This window comes from Falco peregrinus, chromosome Z, assembly GCF_023634155.1.
Source record: "Falco peregrinus isolate bFalPer1 chromosome Z, bFalPer1.pri, whole genome shotgun sequence".
Taxonomy (NCBI): Eukaryota; Metazoa; Chordata; class Aves; order Falconiformes; family Falconidae; genus Falco; species Falco peregrinus.
The window spans coordinates 5019445-5046093 of NC_073739.1; the positions used below are offsets into that span (position 1 = coordinate 5019445).

The 26649-nt window shown below is 40.5% G+C and overlaps 1 long non-coding RNA gene across 22 annotated transcripts; it reads left to right on the forward strand.

Annotated features, from left to right (window-relative positions):
* LOC114012029 (uncharacterized) lies at nt 1-26649 on the forward strand. Of its 22 annotated transcripts, none has more exons than XR_008744861.1 (9): nt 144-284; nt 2714-9487; nt 9805-9855; nt 11080-11201; nt 11515-13810; nt 15113-18040; nt 18743-19278; nt 21695-21797; nt 25808-26649. It is a non-coding gene; the product is annotated as an uncharacterized LOC114012029 (long non-coding RNA). The 22 variants fall into 22 exon arrangements; XR_008744852.1 differs by having other exon boundaries at nt 2714-2851; nt 9421-9487; nt 9805-11201; XR_008744856.1 differs by adding an exon at nt 21494-21583 and having other exon boundaries at nt 2714-11201.

The window sequence follows — 26649 nt, forward strand, 5'->3', positions numbered from 1 at the left end:
GGGCAACCACCCCCTGCCCCGACCCCTCGCGCCCCGGCAGCTCATTCCCTCGGGCCTCTGGTTATGTACCGACTTATTTGTTCCGGGGCGGGGGTCTCTGCGGCCCGGTGCTGCTGGCCGAAGGGCACCGCAGCGGCAGGTACGCCACCGCCCGCCATCTCCTCTGGCAGCGCGGCCCAAGGCGCGCCGCGCCCGCCCCCCCTCTCCCCGTGGCACCGCCTGAGACCCCGGCAGCGGCAGCGGGGCTCGGCCCGGCCGCCCCGGCCCCTGCGCCGTGCGGGGAGGTAAGCTGCCACACGCGGCGTGGGGGCGGCCCCTGGGGGCGCTCGGCAGTGCCGGGGTGCAGCTGCTGCTGCTGCTGCTGCTGGTGCTGCCGCTGCTGCTGCTGCAGCCGCCGCCTCCTCCCCGTTTCCGCGGGAAGGCGCCGAGGCGGGCCGGGGCTCGGTGTCAGCGCGGCCGGGCGGGTAACGCGAGAGCGGGTGGTCCCGGGGGGAGGGAGGCGGCGAAGCCGTAGCGGTGCCGCTGCGGTCGGAGAGGGGCAGCCAAAGCCCCGTGAGGCCGTGACAGCCTCAGGCGGGACGGGGGTGCAGGAGGTCCCGGCCAAGGGCTGGCGCTGGGAAAGGCTGGAAGCGAGCAGCAGCCCCAGCCCCGCCCCGGCTGCTCTGTCCCCACCGGGCCCCTGCGAAACCTTCCACAGGCTTAGCCCACCTCTCCGACCTTCGGGATAAATAAGTGTTACAGGTTTGGGAGGCCGCAGCACAGTCACCAGGTGCCACCAGGCCCCGGGGGTGCCAGCACGCCGCGGGAGGTGCAAGCCAACCATGGTGGCCAAGGGCCCGCGGGGCTGGGTAGGCCGCCACTGCCCACCAGGCCGGGAGCCGGGGGTCTGCGGGGGTCTGTGGGGAGGGCTGCGGCGTGCAGGCCCCTAGCACTGAGCAGGGCTGGTAGGAGTTCAAGCAGCACATGGCTGACACTGAGCAGGGGCTGGTGGGAGGCTGCTGGGTGTTGGTGGCCACCCGTCAGCGGCCTTGTGGCCGTGGTGGCAAGGAGGGGGTAGCCATGCCTGGAAAGATAGCGTAAATTGTGTTTCTAGTCGCGATGGAGAGCTTGGATGTAGACTAATCTCTGGCATTATCTGTTACTTCCCAGGCTTTTGGGAAGTTGCTTTTTTAACACTCCCCACACTTTTTTTTTTTTTCTTAAAAAAATGGGCTTTTTTGGTGCTTGTTGATTTTTTCAAGGGCCTTTGCAGGGGAGAGACTGACTGTGGAGGGAAAAAGGCTGCCAAATGCACTAAGTCAACAATGAAAAGGGGGTTTGTTTGTTTTGCTAAATTGATCCAGTTCTAGTAATCTGAAGTGTTTCATTGTTACAAAAGGCAGTTTCTGAAACTGTAGTTTGCAGGCTGGTATTGTCCTTTAAATGCCTGGTAAACAGTTGTCCAAAGTTTATTTTCATCTAAGAATTTTTTTTTTATGGTAATGTTTTGTTTCTTTTTTAACAGTTTTAAAACTAGAGAGAGGAGGTAACTTCATAGACAAATATGTTTTCTTTCAAAGATTAGATATTACTAAAATTGTCCTAAAAGTGTAAAGGCAGTATTTATTAATTTGTCAATGACAATGCAGATTGATACTAGAGTCAGATCTGGACCTTGTGATAACCACTCTTGTTTGCTACACACACTTTTTGGAAATAGGCTTGAGGTCTGCCATTTGTTTGAAAATTAGGCTGAATTTTCATCTGAAGGAGTTAACAGCTACAGAGATTTTGAATCTCATGCTTGGCATGGAACTGGGGTGCTGTGAAACTCCTGCACCACATCCAAAGTCTCCTAAAGTCTGTTGAAATCAAATGTATTCTGAGAGGTTGAGATGAGACCCTAAAATTGAAGCTTGGCCCTACATCAGTGGCCACCCAGATCCTATTCCTGCCTCAGAATTAATCTTTGCTTATGCTGTAACTCCAGTTCCTGTACCAGCCACTGTCTCTCAGTAAGATTTCAGATGTCTTCATCGTCCTATGGTAATGTTCCACCAAATCTACATATTTATATATACATGTATGTATTTTAGGGGGACAACACATGTAGTCAGTGTAACTGCAGGAAGAATTTAACCTACTAACCTTTCCTGTGTTGAGATTTAGGGACTCCAAAAATGTGAGTCTAGACTTGTGTTGAAGAAATGTATCAAGGGTTTTGTAGTTCTTTGGTGCTAGTCAGAAATCAGCAAGCAAAACTGTAGTGTCAGATAAACTTAAAAGCTCAGTAACTAGTAAACTGTAGTGTCAGATAAACTTAAAAGCTCAGTAACTAGTTTCAATTCAGCCCCCTCCCCCCCAGTCTCTTCTGTCATAAAGTTAGGTGAAATTTCAAGCTAAATGGTTTTTTTTCCCTATGCAAAAATATAAAAATAGATAAAATATGAGCTTAGAGTGGAAATTTGGAATCAATTCTCCATCTTAATAGGGTTTAAGTGCAGGAATGTATTTGAAGAATAATTTTGGAAATGTTGTCATTTTCGTGAACTGCTGTTCGCTAGTCTGATTATTCTGCATCCTCATATGCCTGAGAAACATTAGGGTTTTTTTCAAAAAGCAGGGCATTTGGTGGAAGTTTAATTTATCATATGGTTTTATACAACTGTGATTAAAGTCTACCTATATTATTGAACAGCCTTCACCCAAGAAATATGGTATCTTTACTGTTCAGATCGGTTGGTAATATGGAAGAGCCTGCCAGAGGGAGATGTCCTGCACTTCAGTCACTCTTTCTTCTGAAGGGCCTGTGTCCAACCAAAGACTAAATCAGAGCAGCTGCGGGGACACTTGAATTTACAGAACGGATCTGGTAGGTTCCTGCTAACTGCAAAGTACAGCTCTGGGAGTCCCTGTCTTTAAAATCTTTTCTGCCTTCCAGTACCTCACACAACGCCTCTATAGTAGATGCAGGGAAAGATAACTGTGTATTTCACTGTTAATTTATGCAGCTTTAGAAGGTTTAAGCCTCTCCACCATTAGCTGGTCATTTCAAAAAGAGTTTCTGCTAGGACAGTTCTTCCTATTTCCCTCCAAGAAGAAAGGCTCCCAAAAGTTAAGTTTCAGAATTAGCATTTTAAGTAAGGACCACCTTTCTCATTACTGCGACCGCATTTGCTTGTCCATGTGATTGCCCTCAGCTGAATAAAGGGAATCTCCCTGTGATCCCGTTTCATTTTGGGAGAGGTTGGGGGGTGGTAGGAAGGTTTTTTTAGGCTGTGCATTCCTTCTCTTTTCCTGAAATGGAATTGCCTCACTAAGGTATTGTGATATTTTCAGATACTTTGCCAAAAAATGCACAACCCAAAACAAAAAATATGATTGCACCCCTGTGCTAATTGTGTGATACTCAAGCATTTGTCTGTCTTGCACTGCATGATGATGTGATACAGAAGCAGACAGCCATAGATGGCCAGAAAAGGCTTAATTAAGTATTCTGCAGCTGCTACAAATTAGATCAGCATCTGCATCTGTGTAGACAATGAGATTCATGGTAATTTTGAGGGCCAAGCAAAGCAGAGATTTGTTTTGGATAGGCCTCTAGCCACAATTCAAACAAAATTCAAACGAAACACGTTCTAAGGGTAGAAGAACATTGGTCAACTTCATCTCCTGTTGCTGAAGGCCACTATGGTGCCCTGTCCTGGCTACATATACCAGTTCCAGTGTACCCCATGGAAAGCTGCTGTTACGGTACTCATGCTTTTTTGTTTGTTTGGGTTTTTTTTTGAGAAATGCAATTCTCAAAAGTTTTTCAGACTATACTTAGAGGTATATTTTCTCTAAGCACCCAGTTTTATGGCTGTTTCTCTGACAATTTGCCTTTATTTCAAATTGTGTACCACTTTCTGGAACCAGAGTTGGAGTAAATGATACGCACATTTTAAAGGTCAGTCATCCTGCATATTGTAACAGAGTATGCTGTATGATATTTGCAGCATAAATTGAGTAGAGAATACAACAGCAATAGACTAGTACATGGAATGAGGGGATAAAGGTATTGTTGGCAAACTTTTAAACAGATATGCTTGCATGCAGATACAAAGAAATAATAGGGTATTCTGTGGACATTTTGAGAAAGTGCCACGTGTTTGGAAACTCCTCAGTACTAAATTGTTTTTCTTTCGCATATTAACAGCTCCAAACACAAGTATTGATCCATAAATGTGTCTTCTACCTGCTGCTGTAATACTAATATATCTATTATCAAAACAATAATTAATATAAAACGTTTATTAGATATTTTAGAGAGACCTTGTGAGGGCTGACAGCTCTTGTTGATAAGTGAAGACAACCTTGTAACCTCTGTGGCCATAAAATTTCATTGCACAATATTTGGGTCAGCTTTTAGATGTGCTTGGGCCACTTATGTTCGTCTATATTAAAACTTCCATGAGCCTCCAGCTGTGATGTCATTGGTTATAACTCTTCCCATGGAAGTACTTTAAAAAGTTGATATTACTGAGGTTAAAAGGGAAGTAAGCCTCAGAGGTTATGTTTGGATATGTACTTTGGTTTAGATGTATTTAATCTGAACTTACTGTTGCTGTGGTGTGATCTTTTTGGAGCGTCTTTGCACAGGTCCTGAGTGATAGAGACCGGTTTAAGTTCCCATTTCTGGTGTTAACGTTCTGCAAGGCTGCACCAATCAGACCAGCAAGATCTGATTTCAGCAGTGACTTTGCATAGCTACACTGACGTGGTTAAAGGAGAAGAAACCTGGTTGCTAAATCGAAGAAGTTTCTGAAACTGGGGGTTACTATTTTTGTCAGGCAAGTAAGGACCATGCAGAGACAATTTAAGTGCTTTACTAATTAATCAATTAATCTCCAATTAAATGTGTATTAAAACCTGTTGAACTGACCCACTGTGTCATTACCCTCTCCAGTTTTAAACTTTCGGTAACACTTAACTAGTTAAGTTATGGTGGCACTAGCTTTTAGATCTACCATAGTTGGAGGGTCTGTGCTGTAAAGCCCCTTTCTGCTAGCATCTCTGGACATGACCTAGTTGTCCTCTTGGCTGTGACTCAGACAAAGGAGCAACGGCTGGAGAACAGGTACATATCTGAAAGGGGGTTAAGAGATTTTCTAGCTCTTAAGTGAGAGTGAAGGGTCTCCTGGGGTCTAGGTGTTCAGGTAGGGTGAAGATGGGGCAAAAGGCATATGGGCAGAAATAATTTAAAAGGGACTGCTGCTAAGGGGAACAGACAAGTTAAGAATTTCTGGATTAAACTGAAATTCAATTCAACAAGGAGTTCCTTGCATTCTTTTTGCAGATTAAACCCAGCAGTTTTGAAACTGTTTAAATAGTTTCTCCCAGGAACAAAGGAACAAGTGCTTTTTTGCCTTAAGTGAAAGCCAGTTCCCTCACATTTCTGAGGAGGAATACAAACCAAAATCTTATTTCAGTTAGGTTGTATGTGCCTAGGATCTAAAGTGCTATCAAAAGCATAGTGGTTGAGGACTGAATGGCTAATGAAGTCAGTTAGTGCAAGGACACATAATTAAATGGACAGCCATATCTTTCCAAGGGTAGGAACTATCTCCTGATACACAAGTAGATTATTTCAGTCTCTTCTATTTTTCTCCACATTAGTAGACTCTTCATTAATTTTTACAATTATTGCAGATGATATTAATTTGTTATTACCAAGCATTCTACTACAGTAATTTCAAGCTGAGGAGATGGATTGATACTGGGGAAAAGGCTATTTGCATATAGTTATATAGGATAGAGAGTATCCTGCTACCACTTGAGAAAGCAAAGAAGAAAGAATGCATGCTGCAGATATCTCTAGCAAGAACTATAGGAACCATTGATTTTGTATGCCTCTGTATTGTTATTGGTATAGCAATAAAAGAAAATAGAGAGAGATGAAAATGATTGGGGGAGAGAGCTCTTTTGCTTTTTAAAAAAAGCAAACCAAAACCAAAATGAAAGGTTTGTTTTGCTGAATCAATCATTAGCAGGTAGGTATCAGCTTTTAACATTTTTGCTGTGACAGATGTCATGTTTCAGGGTACAGTGCATCAGCTATGTTAACATTGGATTCATATGCTGTGAGCACAACTTTTAAGTATATGTGTAGAACTAGCATTCCTATGTATGTATACTTATGAAGAAAGCAGTAACTGCTAGTTCATTCGTTCTGTGCAGTTGTTTTACGTGCTTCCCAGCATACTAGTATACCTTAGTTTAGATCTGGATGTTTATCCTTTGTAAGCTCTATTTATTGAACTTAATTTGGAATCTGGTGCTTTTAGAGTATACGCGTAGAATGCACAGTTGCTTTTGTCTTTATTGAAAATTTCTTAAGTGGTACTTTAAGTACTTGCCTCATAACGCTAGTTGCTTTCAAAGGAAAAAAATCCAGTTTGACTATGCAGTAAATTTTTAGCACTTTCCATTGGAGAAGACAACTCAGTTAAGAGCTTGTGTATCTGCACAGTGTGACAAGGGGCATGCTGCAAGGCCTGTCCATGTTACCTCGTTTATAGTGAACTGTACAGTGCAGCAGCGTTTTTGAAATGGGATAGCAGGGAGGAGCTGCGAGCAGTCGTGGGGAGTGGTAGGGCAATGCCAGGGGTGTCTTCACATGGGAATGGGCCACAGTGGGGTGCAGGGTGGGGAGTGGCTGCAGAGCTGTCCCTCTGCTGCCACTGCAATGGCTTAAGGGTGACAAAGACCCCAGGCGAGGCTGCGCTCAGTATGCCAGCAGACTGAATTCTCCTAACATGCGTGTGTTTGTTCAGGGAGGCAGTCTCACACCAATAACCAATGGATTTTGGAACAGCAAAAAAGAATTAATAAAAGCCCTTGAAGAAAGTTATATATATATATAGAGCAGAATAAGATTTTGCTTACTGTACCAAGAGAAAAATAATTATAAATTTAAAGTGTATGTGTATATGCTTATATATACATGTACATACAAACACTTTAGATACAAAGGTGTATATATATATACACACACACTTTAAATTTATAACAGAAACATAAAATGGAAAATCTGCATGTTTTAAATGCTCATATATGAAGCAGTATTTAAGGCAATTCATCCTACTTCCCCCCCCTAACTTTTATACTGCAGTTCATCGTCTTACCAAACTTTTAAATGCAACTTCATGGCCTTCAGTGGAAAGTGTCCTGTTTTCACCAGCATAAGTGAAAGGAGAATAGACACAATATGTTTTGAAAATGCCATATAACACTGTATGAAAAGCCTTGAATTAGCTTTTGAAGAACACAATACAGAGTCATTAAATTGTGAGTTTTGCCAAAGCTTTGTGGTTAAATCCCATTTTATATTTACACACACTATGGAATAACTAATATAGATGTCTTCCTGACACTAAAGCTTGGATTTATTGGAAAAGACAAACGTGGTTGAAAGCTGAGCTAGACTGTAGCTTTTCAAAATAAAGAAGATAAAAAGATAGTTATAGAATAAACTGCCTTAGTTTACAAAACAAACAACAGAGCTCTTAGTTGATGGGGAATAGTTAGTAAAGAAATAAATGAGCGTACTGGCCATTTTGGGGCTGATTCTGTTTCTAACTGAAATAGTAGTAAAGTTTCCATTAATATATTTAAATACAGTTTCCCTATTTCTTAACCTCTCAGTATTTCATTAATAATAGAAATATTTTAGAATTTCACTTAATGTACTTAAATGGGATGATGAGAAAACTGAGAAACAAAAAGACCAGTAAAGGGCCCTTATTTGAATTTAATGGTATACGTTATCTAGTGTGTAATCTCTACCTTTTGCAACATTAAACAATATTTTTCTAGAAAAGTAAAACATTCTGTACTAAAGTTTTATTTACAAAATACTTTTTCCCCCAAATTCTGTGAAATGCAGACTGACATAATTGGAATTTCATTAAATTATCCAGGAGTTTGTCACATTAATTACTACTTCTGAGCCTTTAAACTCAATACAGTAAAATGGTAATGAATGTACAGTATACAGAACTAAAGATTCTAAACCAAAGGCTATATGTTTTTCTTGGTTAGTGCAGCATGTAGAATGTCTAGTTAACTCCTAGGAACTGCCATTCCTATTTACTGTCTTCAGATTTAACAGTGCTTGGGTTTAATGACTCTATAGGGGATTTGGTTTCCATACATTACAAATGTTATGCATGAAACAGCAATGTTTTACAGGCATTTCTTGTTTAATAGCAGCTCTAGTTTTGCGGGTTTTGTTTTGTTTTACATTTCATACTTCATCCGAGAAAGTATCTTTCTTATTTGGAGGTTTACTTTATGCTCTGACTAGCTGTGCTTTATTCTACTGCTCTTTTAGTCTCACATACAGTAGGATATTCTTATAGCAAACAAGATTGTGATTATTTTCATATAGCACATTCCAGAAACAAAAATAATCTCTGCTGTGCTTCTCTTGTCTCCCAAAATGAAGAAAACAGATGAGGATTAAGGCCTGATCTACCTCTGCTGAGGTTGGAGTTCCCTGTCAGCTGTACCAGTCCCACACCAAGCAGCCTAGCTGAAAAAAAAATCACAGAACAGGGTTGTTTGAAAGGGCTTCAGGTGTTATTTAGCCTAATCTTAGGCTATCCATTGCTGATAAATCATTCATTTTGGCATACTGGGAATACTGAGTACAGAAATAGTTCAGCTGTATATTGACATATGATTCCTTTCTTTGTCCCATTAGTGTCTTCTATGGTGTGCATGTGGATTGTGAATATGGAATCTGTTTACTTGAAAAGAATCATGGTCAAATTTTCTGTCTGTTTACTTGCTTAAATAAATGTTTTCAATTTAACACAACAATTTGTAATGAATACTGTGAAACAAAGTTAAAAGAATGAGTTCTTGAAATAGAAATCATAATAAAAATGCTTTTCTCCCCTCCAAAATATTTATTTTAACATGTGGTCACATTTTCCTACATTTTCACATTAATTGAAATCTTATTGTTCTAGAAAAATAAATCCTTTTTTTCCCCTTCGTCTAGTTTCCCAGCTCTTACACAAATTAAAGAATACACACACGGGCATAATTTGTGGTTTTAAAATGAGGCAAGTTGTGTAAATTTATGATTTCTTTAAAAAGCATCATGCCCAGCAGTGCTCTCATGTAGCCTCTGTTTTGTAATTTACCTTTTCACTTTAGCGAAAGGCAACAGTTTTTTGTGATAATCCTTTGATTACCAAGTCTTGTAAAATGTTCTAAACCCTGTTAATTTCACTCCCATATTTATCACAAAGTAATCTTATGCTGATGTTTAGAAGGAGTTTGTAAGGCTCTGGAATGTCTGCTGAAGCTCCAAATACCAGAAACAGTCTACAGACACCACATCCTTTCTATTTATTTGGAAATTACGAGGATAACTTTTTTATTTTGAAGGAGGCAGACGGGGGCGGAGGAGAGGCACCGAGTACACCCCCAGTGCTGTCTGGATTCGGATGTTCTTGTATGTAATCCTCTATGTTCTTTCCATTTAGATTCATAGAAATAGTTTGAAAGAAACTGACTATAAATATCCAGTCACTTTCAAGAAACTTTTCTTGGCAACAGTAGCTAAAATCAAGCACCGTATCAAATAAAATGCAAAGCATGCTACAAAGCTTATCTGCTTTCTCTTGAAGAAAGCTTTGTAAGCGTAGCCATGAGCCTGGAGCCCAATCACCCAGTGCCGTGGCAAGCAGAGCAACTTCCAAAGACTTAAAAATCATTTTTTAATCGTTTTCTCTGTTAAAACTCACCAGTGCCCTTCTTCTGCTTCTCCAGGAAGTTGTACCCGTCAGCACCTGCTGAGGGCTTCGTTGATCAAACTGGCAGGTAAAAAAATTCCTGTAGAATAAAGCCAGACCAGCTGGCTTTGAAGAGAAACCCCCCAGTTTGGGTTGTGTTTGTCTCACTCACCCTCTGCTCCGCAGCCCTGGGCTTTTTCTCCTTTGGATGTTGACCTGTAGGCTGCGTGATGCGGGTGCACAAGTGTCTGGCAGGCCAAGGTGCACCTGCTTCTGTCACTCCCGAGTAAATTTAGCTGTAAAAGGTATCACTGACAAGCAGACCTTTGTCAGCACTGGCAAATGAACACAGCATTGCCGTCCCCCTTCCAAGTACGCTTGCGAGTTCAAATGGAAAATAGCAAATCGGTCATCTTATCCAGGAATCGCTTCTTTGAGAAGAAGGAAGGCCAAATTGCTTGTACGTGGCAAAAAACTTTCCTCCTTTACATAGATGTTAAAATTACAGTATTCCTGGAATAATCTCTGAACATGATGGGTTTTTGTTCTATTAATTGTGGCTGGAAGGAAACTTTTTTTTTAATGGAAATACAGCACACACATATTTCAATTCAGGTTATTAAATTGTGTTAAGTATTAAAGTTGATGGCCTTTCTTTTCACTAACTCATTGTGCTTTTTTATCCAAAGAAATATTAGAAGACTAAAACCTCTCAAATAGGAGGTATTAATCTCATTCCCAAAATTAGAAAGCATGCAGTGTTGAGAGACTGGATGTCAAAATTACGTGTTCGTAGCACTTATGCAGTGGGAATCTAGGAACCAACTACTTTTAAAATGGGAGCTAAAGTAAATGGAGACTTTTCTGGGAGAAGCGATCAAAACTTGGTGTTCTTGTCCTTATTGGATTCAGGTAAGGGTATTTATCATTTATATCTGCCCCTTGCTTTTTTTATTTTTTTCCCTCCTTCCTGGAAGTGGCTTCTAGTGGTTGAAATACATGTAATTTGCATCAGTATGTCTTGCAGAGTTAATAAAAAAAGTCACCAACATAGATTTGCCAGGATTGGTAGTAACATACCCAGATACTCCATTTTCTGCTTGAAAACTATGCCATAAACTCAAAACAACTTTTAAGGGAAAATTTCAAAACTGTGTACTTTACAACAATATACTTTTTAAAAAGAGCAAAATGTTCCTTCTAAAAAAGTAATGGGGAAAAAGTGTGGGTCAGGAGCTCTTTGTAAAATAAACAAGGTTCCTATTTACTTGCTTGTATAAACAACCACTCACTAAGCTGTATGTCTCTGCAGGGGCACCCCTTCAGATAAAAACATGGACCTGATTGGCATCATCCCGTATCCATGGAAACGTTTTAAGTACCTCTCTCTCAAAACATACTTCTCTTATTCAGGGTTTAAAAGCCAAATACCAAGTAAGTGTTTTTATTCAATAATTACACAGGAGGTACTTTGTGGAAGCTTGGATCTTGGCGTTTGTATCTGTCGTAATAAAGAACCAGGTTTTTTATCATATTTGATAAAATCGTGTTTCATTTCAAGCCTCCTATCAGCTGTCATTCTCAGATTAAAAACAACATTCAAAATGTCCTGATGAATGAAAATTCTGAAATTTTTGATGATCCATTACTGTTTGAAGAACAGTGATCATAGTTCATATTACCATGAGACTTAGGCACAGCTCTTAATTGCATTAAGCTAGTCTGTTTTTCTGTCTTTCTGAAAAAGGATTAGGAAAAATACTAAGAAATCAGACTACTTTCTTTTGGCAGCAGCCATACCCACCTGTATCGCTGTTTAGTGGGCCACAGAAGTTAAGAGCTTAACAGTCATTTTGAAACCAAACCAAAAGACTTGAGGATAAAGGAGATGCTTTAGCACAGAAGTAAGTCAAATGCAAAATAATAATTTTCCTATTGTCTGCCCCACTACTTAGTTAAAATATCAAAGCAAAGAACTAACAGAAATAAGGGATTTTCTGTCTCCATTTTTCCATGCAGAGAAAGAAGCATAGTCATGAACCACATTTATTTTAAAAACTGTCATTCTGAAGAAGATCCTTTGCAGATCAAATGTAGTTATGTCAAAGTTGCCTTGGCTCAAATTCAAAACTCTTTCAGAATTCCACCTATTAACTGGTACAACTGATGCACACTTCCAGTGTAGTTTGATTTACAAAGTATGAAAACGAGTGATTGCTATCCATGAGTTAACGTACTGTATGTATTTTTAAAAAATCCTGTCTTAATTTTGTTGAGGGAAAACATTTTCTTCACCTGGGCTAGGCTGGAACACTGGAATGCCTTGCTAATTACAATTGCTATCAGAAAAACACATTTCTGTCTAGAGAGAGATGCAGTAATTCTCGCTGAAATCCAACTGGTTTACAGTTTTGGTTTGCTACATTTGTATCTCTACATATTATTTTCATTTACTGCTGTTACTGTTTTTATTTGCCACCTTTTCTTGACAGCCCAGTCCCTGCTGAGTGCAGATGGCACAAATACTCTCTCCACTGATTAGGTTGGAATGGCCTTTTTAGAAACTCTGTCAAACTTTGCTATCTAATGAAACTTGTTACCTTTTCACACGCTAGCTTCTCCCTGTCAGGCTTATGCCTTTATTTATGTCTATGCCTTTACAAATGTGTAAAGCTTTTGTTTAAGAACTGTGATTGTGGTGTGGACCAGTTGAACATGCTTGACTCTCTGCAGAAGAATCACTGGGTAATCTGCCTGTGGTCTGGCCCATTCGTTCTGCAGATTGCCACATGAGACCTCGGATTGTGATTGCTCTCAAGAACTTTCACTCTGAGCCAACTAAGCATATCAGAGAGGTGAAACTTTCAGCCTCCGTGGAAGGATGCAGCACACATGACAATTTTGTACATTTCCCTTCTATCATGTGCCTGTCCTTGCTACAAGGTCGAGGTTGCTGGGGTGCTAACTGGGGAAGTAGAAAGAGAGACTAGTCTCAGCTCAGCCTGCTGTGCATTCAGTGTGGCGTGGACAAGGAAGCTCTGACCTTGTTCATCATCCTGAACAAATAAAATTTCAGTTTCGTACTTGAGTGGCAGGATTACTCAGGTGCACTGCAAAATACAGTGAAGGCTGGGCCTGACACTGCCACGCGGAAATGGGGGAAACAAGATTTGCCCTGTTGCCACTATGTAAGGGGCAAAAATGTGATTCTTCCTAGCCGCAGATCTCAGGGAAAGAAAGGGATGAGGGGAATTGGTAGTGGTATCACTTGGGCACAGAAATCTTCATCTAAGTAATATGTTCTCAGCTTTATGATTTTTAGCTTTTTAATCCAAGATGTCTTTTTTTCTAGCATTTGTTAAAGAATCACTTCCAAAATGCTAGAAAGTCAGCCTGAGCATATTGCAGATAAAATCTGTCTCCCTTCTCCATCACGTAAAATAGAGATACAACATTTGGCCTATATTCAGTTTTTCAGGTGCTAAAAAGCTATGACAAAAATGCACAGATCGTATGATAATGGGCATATTATACAACTCTAGATCATCATATGCCCAGCTTATTATTACTATTTTAGTTTTCCTCAGGCCACTTTTATAGCACCATCAACTTACATGTACTTCACAAACATAAAGGCTCATTGCATGCTTTTTGAATTTATGGATCAAATACAATAAATAAGCAGGGAAAAAACCCAGGAAAACATTTAAGAATGTGGCAAACATATAAGGAGAGGAGTATGGCTGTAAAAAGAAAAGTGAACTGAGTTGTTTGAAGGCTTTTAAAGATCAGCATCAGACTAAAATGTAGACAAGGAATTCTCTAAGGAGCACCTCATGTTATTTTGGAGCCATCAGAACGAAAACAGGACCTAAATTCTGACTCTTCTATACTTGAAACACACCCAGCTGAAAAGGACCGAGGAAAAAACATGACTGACTAAAAAGCAGCTGCATTTGGAGAACTTGCGCACAACAAAGATGCCTCAAATTCGGGCTTGAAAAGGGGTGGGAAAGCTGAAAACGGAGCATCTGCTTCCACTGGTAAGAGCAGACAGCTGCCAGGAGGGAAATACATAGTTACAATAGCAGTGTGATCCTGTGAAACCCCCCATTCATAAATGTACCCAAATATGTGCATACAGCACTAAACATACGTACGAGAAGTTGCATGTGGCCTTCCCTGCACTATTGTGCAGTCTGTGAGCAGAAGGGATGTAAACATGCATTTGGCAAGCGAGAGGGAGGGCACTGTTATGTCAGTTTTCCTAATACAGAAGGGTAGCTGGGATTTTTTTCCCAAAGAGAAAGTAAATTTTGAGTTAGACAACAGAGGTGCTGTAGGAAAAAGGCAAGTTTAGCTGCAGTATTCTGAACAGTTTTGAGGGAAGGGCGTAGGGCAGGTTTAAGGTCAATAAGGTGAGTTGTCTGTCCAGTTAAGTGGCTGTTAGCGGTGGTAGGGAGCCACATTTCAAAGTATAAGAACTTTATTTAGGAATTAAATTGCACAATAAAAGTTTGGAAATGTGTAGGTCCCTAAGTTAGGAAAGAATATGGACTAAATACAGAGTGAGGCAGGAGGTATAGAAGGAATCAGAAGAAAGAGAGGGTGTTTAAGCAGGAATAATTCTGCTTGTGGCAATGGCTGTTTGTAGCCAGAGGGAGATGCATGCTGTGTTGCCGAAACAGTCAGATTTGGTATAAATGCAGCTGAAGGCAGTGAAAAAGATAATTATAGAATCATGGAATTCCAGGTTGGAAAGGACCTCAAGGATCGTCTGGTCCAACCTTGGCAGAGTGGGGAAGACAGAAAATCTGCTTTTCCATTTTTTATGTCCTAAGATGAGAGCAACTTTTCAAAAAGGAGAATTAAAACCACTGAAAGGGAAGGGGAGGCAGGTGAATGAGAGAAAAAAGTCTGACCTTGCAGTGAGTTACTGGTTCTGCTGAACTACTGTGCTTGAGAGAGCTCTATACACACACCTATACAAGAACTTCAAATGCCTCTACCTCTAGGTTTTATTTAAAAGATTTAAAAGAATCAGTGGGGAGAAGTTGCTAATGTGGGCAGAGGAAGTAATTTCTGACACATGCAAGAATACTGGGTAGCCAGTCTGCTTGCGTAATACGGAATGCAAAGGGTACAGGCAGGAGGGGTGAGATGGCGTGGTAGGGCACAGACTGGGCGTCTGGTGCAGAGCAGCCTTGGTGCAGCTCAGCGCAGGCTGTAGCGCTGCCTCTGTCACACGGTGTTCGTGTGCGGGTGTTGGATGACGGGCTGGTTCCATAGGAAGCCCTGTTCTGGGATCTACAGATACCTAACTGGCTACAAACCTGTCTTCCTAGATTTTGTTGGAGTTAAAAAAGCAAAAAGTGGTTCTGGGATATGCGTGAATAGATCTATACCATGGCACCGAAGGAGTGAGCAGCTGCAGTCTGTGGGAACTTAGGTACGTATATGCCATTAATTTAAATGCGCTCCAGGATTCTGTCAACAGAGGAAAGAGGAGAGCTTCCCCAGGAATGTTTACTGCAGAACAGTTACACTGATTATAAGTTACTTTAAAGTAATAAATTAATAGTGACCTTCTCTGCCAAAGTATGATTTATTACAGACTGATCTGCTGTTTTGTATAACTGTTTTACATACTAATTGCCAGTATAGTTGCCTGAGAATTGAAGTATAAATGTGATAGGGAATGATTCATAGACAGTATCTAAAAGCAAACCCGAAAACCTCAAAATGTTACAAGCTTTTAGAATTAAAACATTTTAGTGCAAATCAGCAATATGGTGTATTGTCAAATTAATTATTTGAAAAGAAGTATTTATAATAAACATTGGAAAGGATCAGCGGAATAAAGGGTTTCATGAGGCATTCCTAGTTTCATGTAAAAATGATTCAGCTCTTGTTCCTGCAAACCATTTTTTATATTTTGCTGTGGTCTCCCAAACTCCTGCAAGCTCCAGGTTTATGAATATGTCCTGTTCAATAGGTAAGAGGTTTACTTTGCACTTGTCCTGGTGTCCACAAAAGGTGCTTGCTAATAAACCGGTAAATGGGCCTCCTTCGTGTTTTAAGCCTTTCATACTACGTGAATAGTTGATCTGAAAACTATTATTTTAAGTGGATCTGGTACCACAGCCGTATGCAATGTTGCCTAACATTTGTCATTAAGATTTTTCATTGTGAGTTGCAAAATTTCAACTATTAAGTTTTAAAGGTATCCTTTTTGAGTATGTGCTTTATCCTGGATTTTCTAGAGTGATTCAGCAGTTACTTGAACAGGAGGAGCGGTATTCTAGACTACATATGTTAAGAAAACGTGTGAAGTTGTTTAACTGGGCATCTCTAACAACCTACAGAGTTTGTAATAATGGAAGAAGTTCAGGGGCAGTCTTGGGAATGTACCTGCCGCCTGCTCAGATAGCATATCTGCCAAAGTGAAATTCGCCAGGAAAATACCGGGTCGTGTGTGCTTGTCTGAGGCTTCAGTTGGGAATCTGGCACCAAAGAGGGGGAGGAAGTGATTAAAAGCTGTTGGCATGCCTGTATGCCAACTTAGAGCTGCATGGCAACTGATTCTGACATTTGTGATATTTTAAGCGCTGGACTTAATATTTATTATCACAGAATCTGAGGGCTTATGGAGGTGCATGCTAAAGTCTGTATGTTTTGCATTGTGTACAGATATGTCGGCTGTTGTCCACTCCTTACCTGCTCAGTCTCAATTCCTAGTGCAAAAGGGTGACTATACAGGTTCTTTCTCTCTTTACTCCATTTTCCTGCTCCATGGAATGATGTAGGGAACTAACCTCACCTGGACTTATTCTCTTTGTCCCACCCTCCCAGCTTTTAGTATGGCTGCAAGCATTATCCAGCCTTCCAACTAGCAGGCAGAAAAAAATATAGCAGAATTCATTCTGAAGAACTGAGTTTTGCACTAGCCGCTTACATGTACAAAAATGTAATTCTAATCCTCTGTTGTTTTTTGGCATTAATGTACCGTATTCATTGAGACTGAGAAAAAACTGCTGCCTCTAAGAGCCACTGATTTGGACAATTATCCAAAATCAGATTATAATAAATGGCAGTCTTAGGAATGTTGATTAACCTCTAAATAAATATTACTTTGGAAAAACCCTGTCAAATGCATTAATGATAAGTTGTGAAGTAGTAGTAATTGCAGGCATGGCATTATAGATAACGTAGTTAATTGATACCACCCTCTCAAACATGTATAGTACATCAGCTGCCATGAAGCTGGAGTGATTATAATAGTATTTACAACAGTTGAAATAGATAAGATATGTAAAATAGAAACTTAGGGTGCTTACTACGATCCTCTCACTTGGTCATTTAATGACTTTGGGCAAGTATTGCTTGGACATTAATGCTTCCAGCTTTCTGATGAGGTAAGTATGTACTGAGCTGCTCTAATTAGATTTTATGTGAATGTCATATGGTCCAGGATGAAGACTGTAATTAGTCCAGACAGTCTGCACAGGATGAAGTCATGAGTCAGGTCCAGGGACGACCCGGAGAGCAGTCAGGAGCAGGAGGAGGTGGGCCAGGGACAAAGCATGGGTCTTTTGTCCATCCAGGGGACAGGGCAAAGATGGGACTGGTGACAAAGCTCTGGCAAAGCAGAGGTCTATCCAGGAGACAGCAATCCACAGCAGAGGTCTACTGTCCATCCAGAGACTACTGCACTTAAAACATAGCTCTAGTTAATTAAGGCCCTGGGCTGAGCTTAAATGGAGCTCCTGGGTCTAGGGGCATGGGTGTCCCTGGGGGAAGCTTATCAGGGCCATTACACCCTGTCTGGGTGTTCAGGGCCTTGGCAGGTCCTTCCTTTCCCTTATCAATGCTTGCAGTCATAGGATTCACAAAATGGGTCTGCCTAGGTCACCTTTTCTTGGGATGGTCCTGCAGAGCTGTTTGGATGAGTTCATGCTGAGATTACAAATGGAAGTGGAAAACGTGTCCTTGTCTAGCAGATGTGTTTGTAGAAATGCAATACAGATTATATAGATGCAGACTCTAGGGAAGAATGCCTTGGCTTCGTTTTTTGGGTTGCTTTTTTTTTTTTTTTTCGGGAATGACACACATTTGATGAAGAGTCCTCTTCATGGCAGCATGGCAGCAACCACAGTGCAGCCACAACTTCTGTGTCTTGGCCCGGCCCGTAACTTGGTATGACTCCTAGTGTAGAGCAGCCATGGGCAGTGGAGTGAGAGGAAAGCTATCAAGTACAGATTATATCTGCTGAGGTATGGCTTGGACGTACTTGCTTCTGTCACAGATGAATCAGGGAGGATAGAGTGATGGATTTGACCCACTTGGTCCAGCAAATGCAGACTTAGAGCTACTGAAGACATGTAAGCATAGTTTTGAGAGCTTCAGGGCTCCATTCTCTATCCCTGAAATGACAGGTTATGAAATATAATGGGACATCCTTTTCAGGAAAGGAGTAACTGCAGCTTAGCTTCCTCTTGTAAACGTTCTGGGCAAAGGCTACGGGTGTAGCTGCTTGAGAAAGGGAGTTGGAATGTTGTCGGGAAAATAAGGATGAAACTAAAACTTCAGGCTATAGAATATGCTTTTTAAATGCTGGTTTTTGAGGAAGAGTTTGTGGGTTAATGCAATTACTTCGCTGGGTGGTTCTGCCAACTTAAGCCAGCTTACTTATAATATAAAATAGGGAGATCAATTTATGACCCTGTAGTTAGGGGTAGCCCTTGTCCATTTTCAAATGAAAACTAACAGTCTTGAAAATTCCACTATTCTAGTAAGGCCAAAATACCACTATTTAGCTCATAAGTATAGTCAAAATAGCGTGAAATGAGCCCAAGTCCTGTAATTTCCCTTGGTTGCCTTGTATGATTTTTTACTGTGTATAAAAGCAGTTCATAATTTGAATTTTTTTGTTTGTTTGTTTGGTTTTTTTTTAATTTCATAACGAATTTATTCAGGTAAAAGTTATCTTGCTTCTGAACACTCTCACTCCACCACTCCCTGCCGAATAGCAGAAAAGCCAACATCTCCAGAAGGAAGCGAAGTGGAGCTGTTCTACATACACTGATGTGTTCTTACCACTTTTGTCAATTATATGAGTTTGTTTTCCATATTAAAGCCAGCATGAAGGACTACTTTACAGTGAATAAAGTATTCAGTCTTAAGTGCTAAGAACAATTTTTTAAGCTGAAGTTTTTCTTCTGAGAGTTGTCCAAGGTTTCATTCCATGACTTCTTCCTAAAGCTACGGCTATATAAATCAGACCAGAAGCATACCTGTTTACACAGCTGTGCCAGGGGAATGGTGCAGGAACTTCACCTTGCCAAGGGAAGGATTGCACTCTGGCAAGGATCAACTCCCTCTCTCGTTCCTAACTTCTTTCTCAAGGTTGATGAGTAATAAATTGTGTCCTAAGAGCAGAAAATGGTGCAAATGCCCCTGACTGATCAACTGTGACTTTTGTAGCTGACCGACGAGTAAACCTCAAGGGAAGGTAAGTTTTTTTCTTGTCTTTTAGTTTTTGTGAGGACAAGGAGACAGCCTGTCATTTCTTTGGGAATGCTTGAACATAAGATTACTAATAGGAAACATTATGCACAATTCCATCTATATTTTCCCAGTCATTTTCCATGCATCAACCCTCAGCCAACACAACTGGCATCACTCCCACTGAACAGACACTAATTTACGCCAGCTGAGGTCCTGGATCTTGTGTTACTTTTATATTCATATACTACAGTCTGGGAAATGTCAATAAAGCACGCAGGTTTTGAAACGGATAAGATACATGAGTGCAACACAACTATTTTACATGAGGACTTGAATCAGAACTGTTACTTACAGCTGGCATATTATGATATGCTTTCTTTATGACCCTATCTCATGCTGCAGCTGACTTGACCTAAATTCTGCTGGAGTTTTCTATTGCAAAACATTGAGACTTCAGGCACTGCTGCAAGTAAGTTAAAAAAATAATATGCAAGTCTCTACCGAAATGATACAATGAATTCAGCATTGTATGGCATTTAATCTTATATTGCATCCTACTGATTTTATGCCAGACAATTTTTCATTTTTAAGTGAGCTGCAGGCTGCAATATTGGTACTGTGAGTTGTCAGCACAATAAACAGAAGGTTTGGGGACTAGATATAGGGAAGTTGAAATTTTTGAAATTTGGCAAGAATGTGAAGGTCTGGGAAGAGAGATTAGGATAACAAGCAGGTCTGAAATACTTAGCATCGCTGATCATTTAAATAATGGCTACCAAGTTTTTGGTTTAATAATTAAGATCAAGGGGCAGTTCATGCCTGTTAGAGCCACCGTGTTAGGCTGCCTGCAAACTTGGGCATGCATCTCTGCATGACTATTTTCAGTCAACATCTGGAAGATTTTCTTTGCCACTAAAGGCAACCCCACCCCCACCCCCCTTTTAGTTTTAAAAATGACAGTCTGCATCCTGCAGTGTGCATCTGTAGCAGTGGGTGGATTCTCTGGCAAATTTAATTGCCCCAGAATCACACAAGGCCCTGACTAATACCAAATGATGTGTGATAAACAAACACAGAAACTTATGTTACTGAAGTGTTCTCTCCATTTAGTACTTAAATGCACTAGAAGTGGCCTTTTGGAAAGCATAGGTCATGGAACAACAATTGCTATTGGAGTCTCTGGATTGCTTCATTGTTTATTTAAGTTGACAGGAGGCTAGCTACAGTTTCACAATTTAGATCATTTATTTTTATGGTCAAAATGTTTGCACAGTAGCAAAATGGTTTAGCCTATCTCCGCAATGGGATAGTGTCTCATTCTGCAGCTGCTCTGGCTTTCTTTAGTTCAGGCTTCATGCAGAGTGGGTGCTTCAGGAGCCTGGCAAACTATTAAATCAGCAGTGCTTTCCCGGTTGTGCCAGCATACTGTATCCACAACGAGGAAACCTTAGGAAGCTTGTTTCAGAATGATTTCCTAGTGTTTCTGGTAGGCCTGAAGGGAGAAAGAGATGTGCGCTGTGATGTCTCTTGGATAAAAGAACTCGCAGAAATGAAGGTAGAATTCAAAAGCCTTCTGAAGCAAAGAAAAGACAAAGCTGTTAATGCGCTGGTGGTGTTCTTTGTGTTACACAGAAGTGCATCAGTGGACGTGAGAAGTTACCTAGTAACACAAACATTTTACATTCGTGGAGACTTGGGGCCATCAGTGACAGACCTTATCTCCATCACTGGTAGCCTTCTTCACCCTAATGGTTATGAAGGGCTCAGATATTTTTCATATGCACTCACAGCATCTTTCTGACACCAGTCAGTAATAAAAGGAAAAGTAAGGTCTCCTGCTGCTGCCTTAGTGCACTGTCACCGACGTGCTGGGAAAATAAGAACAAAAAGAAGGACAAAAGGGAGGTTATTTGTATATGGCTTATTGGAAGGCATCTCATTTTCTGTCTCTAGTACGTGTTTCCATGTCCTAGGGAGAGACTTAAACTCCTCTCAGGAGCTTTTGCTAAGGAACTAGGCGTTTGGACAGCAGTGGACACACTGAACAGAGAAGGACACGTTGGTGTTGGCCCTTGCCTCTGCTAGCTTCTCTGAAGCAAACTTAGGTCTTGGTATCTCTGGGTATAACCTCTCTTCAGTGGCAAGAGGGCAAATCAGCTGAAGTAGCAGCAAATACTCAGCTCCCTGGGGCTGTTCTAACAGTGTACTATATGTCCCAGTGGCAGAGGACGAGTCCTCATGAGGTTCACAAGAAGGTGGCAAGGTCTTTGTTCCATGGGTCTGGATACCAGGCACCAGCACGGCCATAGGTACATTTTCCCTTGTTGTAAATTCACTGTTCAGCCTGTGCATGCTTGCAAAAAACAAGGGTCTGATTTTTTTTTTTTTTTGGCTAACACTGGATGCTTTTATCTTTTAAGAGTTCTGGAAGATTGGCATTACCCTGTAGCAGTGTCACAGCCTGCAGTCATTTAATGCCTCTTCTTGTGGGGCCAGGATTCCACGCCCAAGTGCATTTAGTAGGTCAGTACAGTAATTTTAAATGTCTATCTTTCAGTCTTTTGCCATCCTCAATTATACCTTTCCACCCTACTATTTGTGTAATTTTCTTCTGTCTGAAGTCTCTTTACTGTTGTTCTCTATTGCACAGCATGACAAATTACCCATCAAGCCATATCTTTTCAGCCCAGAAATGTGCAGTAGCACAGAGTCATGGCATTATCACGTTGTGCACTTTATTTCCTCACAGTTCATTCAAGTGTGTCACTTTATTTTCCTGCTTCCTTTTGTCATCATGAAGATTAACTGTTTTATTCCTCCTAAACTTTAGGAACAATTAGAAATGCATTACATTGTAAGCTCTGAGCAACACCTATACAATTCTGTATAACTTAACATTTCCCCTGCATGGCAAAACCATGGCCATGATTCTGAGTCTTTGCAGAAGCCAGGGCTTTCATCCTTATTATACAGCTGAGTAACCCTGGTTGTGGGCAAGAGAATTATTTGTAGCCTCTGGCCACCAACCAAATTAACTGTGAGACACCATTCACTTTGACAGTGTGTGCTAGATCCTCTTGGGAGTTATGAAACTCTCTGGGTCTGATGTGTACTGTGCCCACAGTCCCTCCTCTCCTCCTTCCCCCCTCCTTAATTCAAGATAAATACCAGTAATTGTACAGCTTGTGCTGAGATATCTCCCAGGCATTGCAAGTATGTGTTAGAAAAATGAATTTTAACAGCTCAGAGCATCAACAGGGCTACAGCTGATACATATATAAAATGCATCCTTAGAAATTGTGGTTAAGATGATACAGAGGAAGTTTGTTGTTAATGGCATCGTTTAGAGCAGTTGTTAGCATTCCGTGGGGGCAGTGCAGGAGTTCAGGGGGCACTGGGTACCCCCAAGGCATTAATGCACATTCTGAAGAGAACCGCAGGGGTAAATGTAAAGCTGTCCTCATAACATACCTGAGATGTGAGACAGGATCTCTTTGAGTAAACATGCCTGGTTTGTCTTTACAAGATATTTTATGGATCAATAGGAAGAATGGTTGTTTGAAAGGGAGAAAAGGCAAGCTAGAGGAATTAGGACTTAAGATAATCAGAAACGGCACTAAGCCCGTGGAATGAAATTTGGTTGGAGCAAACTTCATATACTTTCAAATTGTTATTAACAAAATGCTGACTGTTTAATACCATCAGATTATATGATTTTTTAAACCACTTATACCTGAGAAAATGTGAGAGCAGAATATAATGAGCTGGAAGTGTCATGGTGCCAAGGATGCCAAGAGCCGTTTGCAGATTTGTGTTAGTGGCCCAGTAACTTGAAGACTGGCAGATGCTAAAAGACTGGTCTTGAGATGTGCTGGAAGAGCTCAGAACTGCCAATAACTGGTACAGGCACAGGTTAGGCACCAGTCCCGAGTCTAAATTAATCTAATCCTAAATAAGGTTTCTGTCTCTGCAGTGTTCTACTATGTACTTTGTAGTATTTACTTATTCTGTGCCTATTTCCAGCATTTCATGTTGGTTTTTTAAAAATCCCAGGTTTAGCACCACACATTATGGCCAATTAGCACCATAATTATGATTCTTTTTTCAAGCATACCTTTACAGGTTCAATGGCAAGATTAGTATAGAAAGAAAAATACATGAAGGATTTAGAGAAAGCCTGACTTTTAAATGAAAGACAAAATGTTTTTTACTTCGGTTTTTGCAACCTTTTGTGAAAACTCTTAAAACCGGTTTAAATGGGACTGGAAGCTCTGGCTGTTGTGGTTCATTTATCTTGTAATGTTTTCTAATTACTTTGCTTTAGAGTGTCAGGTAGGAGCTGGTAATAGAAAATCCAGCTCCAGTACGCTTCTCCATACATCTCCCTTATGGAAATTTGTTGCTGCAGCTGATAAACAGAATTATACAAGCTTTGTCACACAAATCACATTATAAAAGGTTCCAAAAAACTTGACAATGTTGACAGTTGTTTTCAGCAAATGGCTGCTTTACTGTAGCACTGTCAATGTTGATGTCCTTGTGCACATGTAAAAGAGCAATGTGATTAAGGCAAGCTTGTCCATGCTAGATATGAGCCAAGTTTTCAATCTCCTCATGGCACTGAAAGATTGCTCAGCTGTTGCAGATAAGGCAAGAATAGCTAGCAGATTTCTGCCATTAAAAAAAAAAATAAAATAATCCTTGTCTTTGGGCATGCGTCTGTAGGAATTTGTAACATCTGCTACTGACCTTAAGTTCTAGATAAGAACAGCTCGAATTTGTAACTCAAATTGTTATTACTTGGTTTAGATGATGCACTTCCAAGAAGATTACTGAAGTATCTTTGTAAGAAGACATTTGTCTAGACAGCAGTCTAAAGCATGATATACTTTTGTAAAGTGGTACTGTAGCGAATTATCACCATTCCTCTAGTGCCACTTACCACTGCAATTTATGTCCACATTATGTTGAATTTAATTTGGACAAATAATCTATATTGTCTTTCGCTCTGAGAATATTTCATATTTAAATATGGAAATCGATGCAAGTGCCCTACCTAGAACATCAGTCATCTTTTCCGTATTTTTTTTCTCACTATCAACTAGATGAAAGGTATGGAAAAACTCAGTTCTTTAGCCAAAACTTTGTCAAGAGAAACAGGCATGAGTTAACACAGCCATATCTCCCATCCTATTGACCCTGAATTCTTTATGTAAGATGTCAAAGCCATGGAACTCAGCAGATTTGTTGTCATGTCTGGGTGTGGAAACAGTGGGAAGAAGCCAATTTCAACAACATAATCTTATAACAAACCCATGGAGATTTTCTCATATAAATTAGTGTAGACTTTGTTAGTCTAAACATACTCAGATTTCGACTTTGTATTTACTAAAAACTCTCTTTGAAAAGCCTGGGATTCTGACAAGAGCCTGAGGGGGCGGAGGGTGCGGATTTTGGGTTGGGTCAGAGTGACCAGCTGCATGTTTTCCCAAACATTCAGTGCGATGCTCTGCACATCTTGGAATATCTTAGATGTGCCTGTGCCTCTCTGTGACGATATGGTAAACTCTGTGAACTGAAGCTATCTATCAGTGGCTTTTTCTGAGAAGCTTGCGCAGTGACAGCGTGGTAATAAAGGGCAGCATTTGGTAGTCTTTGTTACAAAACCATCTTTTCTCTTCTTGCCACACAGTGGCACATGCCCTGATCTACAACAAAATTCTGAATCAAATGTCTCAGACAAAAATCTTCTTCAATAAACAAGCCCAATTCGAGCCCAGAGAATTGTCCATTCTCTGTACTGAATGAAGCCAGAGTCTGAAAAAAAAAAAAAATAAGAAAAAAAAGAGGTTTATGAAAAGGTACTCAAAGAGCATGACATCGTACATGCAAGCGAAGGGAGGAGATAATATAAAGATGCACTCCTCACCTTAATTCTGGTATTTCCCTGTATTTTAAGACTTGATGCTGCAATGTAAACATCTTTTTAAAAAATAATCTTACTATGGCAGCCTTAGCTATGGGCAGCACCACCTGTGCCTCCTATAGTTACCGAGTTTAAAGTAAAAGTTATAGCAAGTGTAACAAACAAGGCTTTATTCTTAACAGAAACCAACATTAGTTTTGCATTTTGTGTCATCAGGATAAAATTAGCTGCTGCAATAAAAGCTATACTGCATGAAGACATGCTCATTTTTATGTCACCTTGTGAAATTCAAGGTGACAATACACTTCTTTTCCTCCAGCAGTCTCAGATAAAGATTTGCACCTCAATGCTCTGGACTCAGTAGCAGTTTGACTCTTATTTCATTCTCAGGCTCTCCGATCGAAAACCTAAATCTCATAAATGAAGGGCTGTAATTATCAGCTAGTAAATCTTTCCATCAGTGGTTATTCTTTAAGGTCAATTAGAGTAAGGAACATTTCAATCTGGAAGTACCATGAAGGAAAATCTTTCATGCAGAATTGATGAAACGGGAGTGCTTCTGCCTGTACCCATCTACTCTCTACTTTTTTGTGTTCCTCCACTACAGCTGCATGCATTAGCAGGCTGACTCCACTTTGAAAACCTTAAGCCGCATTCTTCAGAACAGTTGCTTGCTGTTGGTTGGATTTCTCTGCAGCCCTTTTTTCCATTTGGAGCCACCGAGGCTGACACATAGTTTCCAAGATCTTCAGCGCGTCTTCTGTCTCCTGAATCGTCTCCTGAATCCCAAATATTTCTCAAGTGGCTAGCAAAAGAATATCCAGATAATCTTCATGCTGGTGACACAAGCTTTGAGAAGAAAGCCAGATGGCTCTGCAAATTAATTGTAAAGTAATTATTTCATTTCATGTTAGCTTGGTGTCTTTAATACGTGTGTACTTTCACTGTTAGAGTTAGAGCATTCACAAGATCCGAAGGGCCTATGAAATCCCACTAATTCTAATAACAACTTTTGTTGGTCAGACTGTAAATGATACTGTAGATGAGTTGTGTGACAAAGCAATAATGCAACTTGAAAAAAATAAGAGATGAGCAATAAACTGAAACAAAAGAGCTTGTTGCCTTTCCCAAAACAGTACTTTTCCATTCCTGACCTAGGTTTACTTCCCTCACCCCGCCCTTCTTTAAGCATCTTTACATTGTATGCTAACAATAGGTGCATTCATGGTTCAAACTTTATGCCCAAAATTATTGCCATTCAAATCCCTTATTATCCTTTCAGGCATCTTAAAAAAACCAGGTCAAACAACACTGCATAATTTGGAAAGTTAACAAAACATTGTTTATGGAACAAAAATATAAGTAGATGTAATTACCACAACCTTTAAATGCATTGTTTCCCTTCAATTGTCAATTAAACATTTTGAAGAGCTAAAGTTTTATACAAAA